This window comes from Notamacropus eugenii, chromosome 2, assembly GCF_028372415.1.
Source record: "Notamacropus eugenii isolate mMacEug1 chromosome 2, mMacEug1.pri_v2, whole genome shotgun sequence".
Lineage (NCBI taxonomy): Eukaryota > Metazoa > Chordata > Mammalia > Diprotodontia > Macropodidae > Notamacropus > Notamacropus eugenii.
In genome coordinates, this window is record NC_092873.1 from 181,416,303 (window position 1) to 181,421,521 (window position 5,219).

The 5,219-nt window shown below is 38.3% G+C and overlaps 1 pseudogene; it reads right to left on the bottom strand.

The window, feature by feature from the left end:
* Window positions 1-3,295: 3,295 nt before the first annotated feature.
* LOC140523762 (alpha-enolase pseudogene) lies at window positions 3,296-4,321 on the bottom strand (annotated as a pseudogene).
* Window positions 4,322-5,219: the final 898 nt, after the last annotated feature.

The window sequence follows — 5,219 nt, forward strand, 5'->3', positions numbered from 1 at the left end:
ATAATAATCATGTTGTGTAATACTATGTTGCACTATATCCTACTCTATCCCTCCTTATTTTTTTATTCCCTCACTTGACCTTATCCCTTCCCAAAAGCATTTATTTCTAGTTACTCCCTTCTACCATTTTCCCTCCCTCCTATCATTTCCCTCACCCCTATTGTCACCTCCTCCCCTACTTTCCTGTAGTATAAGATAGATTTTCATACCAAATTTAGTGAGCATGCTATTCCCTCCTCAAACCATATGAGAAGAGAGTAAGCTTCACTTTTTCCCTTCTCATCTCCTCCCTTTTCTCCTCCATTGAACAAGATTTTTCTTTATCTCTTTTATGGTCTATAGTTTTCCTCATTCAATTTCTCCCTTTCTCCTCCCAGTATTTTCCTCTCATCCCTTAATTTTATATTATTTTTTTTTTTTGTGGATATCATCTCTTCTGTTTCAACACAGCTTATACTCATTGTCTATGTGTGTTTGTGTGTGTGTATGTGTGTGTGTGTACAATCTCTCCACCTACCTAAATACTGAGAAAAATCTCAAGAGTTACAAATATTATCTTTCCATGTAGGAATGTAAACAGTTCAGCTTTAGAAAGTCCTTTATGATTTCTCTTTCTTGTTTACCTTTTCATGCTTCTCTTGATTCTTATGTTTCAAAGTCACGTTTTGTATTCAGTTCTTGTCTTTTCATCATGAATGCTTCAAAGTCCTCTATATCATTGAATGACCATTTATTTCCTTGAAGTAGCATACTCACTTTTGCTAGGTAGGTGATTCTTGGTTTTAATCCCAGTTCCTTTGACTTCTGGAATAATCTATTCCAAGCCTTTTGATCCCTTAATGTTGAAATTGCCAGGTCCTGTGTTATCCTGGTTGTATTTCCACAATACTCAAATTGTTTCTTTCTAGTGCCTTGCAATACTTTCTCCTTTCCCTGGGAACTCTGAAATTTGGCCACAATATTCCTAGGAGTTTCTCGCTTCAAGTCTCTTTCAGGGCTTGAACAGTGGGTTCTATCAATATTTATTCTGCTCTCTGGTTCTAATCAAGATAGTTTTCCTTGATAATTTCATGCAAGAAAATTTCTAGGCTCTTTTTTTGATCATGGCTTTCAGGTACTCCCATGATTTTTAAATTGTTTCTTCTGAATCTATTTTCGAGATCAGCTATTTTTCCAGTGAGATGTTTCACATTATCTTCTATTTTTTTCAAACTTTTGGTTTTGTTTTTTAATTGCTTGGTTTATCTCATAGTCATTCATTTCTCTGAACTCAATTCTCTCTTTCAAAGAACTATTTTGCTCAGTGAATTTTTGAACCTTCTCCTCCATTTGGCTAATTCTGTTCTATAAAGCCTTCTTCTCCTCATTGGCTTTTTGGACATATTTTTCCAGTTGAGTTAGCCTCTTTTTAAAGACATTATTTTCCTCAGCATTTTTGGTTCTCCTTTAGCAAGCTGCTAATTTGCTTTTCGAGCTCTTCCATTGCCTGAGCTCAATTTAAGTTCACTTTGGAGGCCATGGATGCAGGTTCCTTGATTTCTTGTGACAGTCAGCCTTGTACTTCTTCATCTGAAAGGATGGAAGGAGACACCTGTTCACCAAGAAAGGAACATTCTATGGTCCTATTATTTTTTTTCCCTTTTTTTGTGCATTTTCCTAGCCAGTACTTGACTTCTGTGTCAAGCTTCCTATTCTCTCTCCTCCCAACCTCATTAAGAAAAATAGCAGTTCAATATAGATCATACATGCATAGCTATGCAAAGTATATCCATAATGTAGTCAAAGACACACACACATACACACACATATATATACACATGCATATACATACATACACACATACACCCATGTACATATCCATACTTATACATATACAATATACATATTTATGTCTAGATAGCTAGATAACTAGACAGACAGAGAGTTAGATAGCTAGCTAGGTAGCTAAATGTATATATATATATATATATATATATATATATATATATATATATATATATATACATATACCCTCTAACTACCCTAATTCTGGAAAATCTCATGAGATAAAAATAATGTCTTTCCATGTAGTTCAAATTTAATGAGTTCCTTAAGACTTCTCTTTCCTGTTTATCTTTTCATGTTTCTCTTAATTCTTGTATTTGAGAGCCAAATTTTCTATTTATCTCTCTTCTTTTCAATAAGAATGCTTAGAAGTCCTCTATTTCGTTGAAATTCCATTTCCCCCCTCTGAAGTATTATAGTCAATTTTCTGGGTAGGTGATTTTTGTTTCTTATCCTATCTCCTTTGACCTCTGGAATATCATATTCCAAGTCCTTCAATCCCTTGTATAGAAGCTGCTAAATCCTGTGTTATTCTGATTGCATTTTCATGATAATTGAATTGTTTCTTCTTTGCTGCTTGTCATATTTTCTTCTTGACCTGGAACCCTGGAATTTGGTTACAATATTCCTAAGCATTTTCCTTTTGGGATCTCTTTCAGGAGGTGATTTGTTCATTCTTTCCCTTGGTATTTTACTCTCTGAGTTTAGAATATGATAGCAATTTTCCTTGATAATTTCTTGGAAGATGATGTTTAGGATCGTTTTTTTGATCATGGTTTTCAGTTAGACCAATAATTTTTAAATTATCTCTCTTGGATCTATTTTCCAGGTCAATTATTTTTCAAATGAGATATTCTACATTGTCTTATATTTTTTCATTCTTTTTGTTTTGTTTTATAAGTTCTTGATTTCTCATAAAGTTATTAGCTTTCATTTTCTCCATTCTAGTATTTAAAGAACTATTTTCTTCAGTGAGGTTTTGAGCCTCCTTTTCCATTTGGCCAATTCTGCTTTTTAAAGCATGCTTCTCCTCATTGGCTTTTGAAACTCTTTTGCCATTTGGCTTAGTCTACTTTTTTTTCCAGTGGGTTACTGAATACTTTTATTCTGCATATAGAAGCCACTAAGGATTTAGCCTGTGGGCTCATTGGGCTGCATAATAAGTACATAGCTCCACCCATCAACACTAGAGTTGGGAGTGAGAACATGTCAATCTATCCCAGTCACAAGATGATATAGGGTCTTCTGAAAGAGAGCCAGATGATCAGGCAGTATCTGATATAAGACAGTTCTAACGAAGCAGTGAGAACATCACAGAAAGGTTGAAGGGAGAGGAAAGTTCAGCAGCAGAGAACCCTGACCCTAAAACAAGACTGGTATAGTACATGGTGCTGCCCATTCTTAAGACAGGAGCAGACTTCTATAGAGATGACTGAGACCTGTGAGTTCTTAAGTCTCCCAGCCTCAGAGTTTACTTGGCCCGAAGGTTTCTGAAGTTCCTTCCAGCAAATTTAGCCTTTCTTCCCAGCTCTTCCTCAATTCTGAGAAGCTGGCTATAATTGGCCAGACACTCAGATTGGCAGGGGGCACCAGTTTTGATATGCCCAGTACAGAGACCAACCACCAGGTCTGCAATGAAGGTATTTTCAGTCTCCCCAGAACAATGGGAAAACATTACTCCTCACCTATTGGATTGGGCCAGCTTGCACACCTGGAGAGATTCAGTCACTTAGTCAATCTGGTTCACTTTGAGTAGGAGGTAATTGCAAGCCTTCTCATTCACAGCCTTTTCAGTTCACTTGGGATTGGTCATTGTGAGATCATCTCCTACCACCTGGATGCTGGCAGTAGCAGTGAAATTTTTCCAAGCTTCCCAATCATCCTGGTCAACGGGATCTTCCATAGACACCACTGGATAATCCTTCATGAAGCTCTTGTAGAGGTCCCCAAGCTCTGAAGGGGAGATGTATCTGCTGGAATCATCAGGAGACTTGAAGTCCAAGTCATATTTCCCAGAACAGAAGAATTCAGAGGCAGCAACATCCATGCCAATTACAACCTTATCAGTATAGCCAGCCTCACCAATGACATTCTTTAGCAGGTCCAGAGTTTCTTTATTCTCTAGGATGTTAGAAGCAAAGCCACCGTCATCCACTATGTTGGTGGCATCCTGTCCATATTTCTGCCTCGTCACATTCTTCAAGTTGTGATAGACCTCAGCTCCAATGTGCATGGCCTCCTTAAAGTTTGCTGCTCCAACAGGGAGAATCATGAACTTCTGCATGGCCAACTTGTTACCAGCATGGGAGCCACCATTGATCACGTTGAAGGCTAGAACGGGCAGGATTACTTCATCATTGCCTGCGAGGTCAGCAATGTGAGGGTACAGGGAGACACCTTTATCAGCAGCTTCAGCCTTACAAACAGCCAGAGCCACTCCCAAAATGGCATTTGCACCAAATTTAGATTTCCTTTCAGTGACATCCATCTCTATCATCAATTTACAGGTGTTCTCCTGCTCCACAACATTCAATTTCTTGCTAATCAGTATTGGGGCACTAGTTCTATTGATGTATTCAACCTCTTTTCAGCCACCTTTCCCCATGTAGCAGGTCTTATCATAGTCTCAGAGCTCCAGGGCTTCATAGATACCAGTAACCACCAGGCACAACAGCTTAGAATTGACCTTATTCAGTGTAGAGATCAACTTCAATAGTAGGGTTTCCATGAGAGTCAAAGATCTCTCTTGCCTGGACCTTGTAAACAGACACATTGAGTTTCTGAATGGGGCTTCCTCCACTGAACTCAGAGAACAGAGGCCAAGGGCTTAGTCTGTTTTCAAAAGTAACATTTTCTTCAGCCATTTTTGGAGTTTCCTTTAGCAAGCTGTTGGCATGCTTTTCATGATTTTCTTACATCCATCCCATTTCTCTTCCCATTTTTTCCTCCCCCTTGGTTACTTGATTTTCACAATCCTTTTTGTGTTCTTCCATGGCCTGAGACCATTGCAAATTTTCTGGAAGATTTAGATGTAGAAGCCTTGATCTTGCTATCTTCCTCTGATTTTATGTTTTGCTCTTCCTCATCCAAAAGGATGGAAGAAAATAACTTTTCACCAAGAAACTAACCTTCTGGACTCAGGCCATGATCTGAAGCCATAGTCTCCCACCTCTTCATTCAAAGCAGGAAGTGGTGGGTCCTCAGCCACTTTCTGGGCACTTTTCAATTAAATTCAAATTAATAATTTCACCTTTTGGGGTTTGTTTTAACCACATGCTCTTTTTTTCCTGCTTTCTCTCTCTCTCTGTTCTCCATTTAAAGCAAATGAAGTGGGGGAGGAATCAAGATGGCAGACTAGAAAGACACATTTATGCAGGGTCTCTCCCCACAGCCCA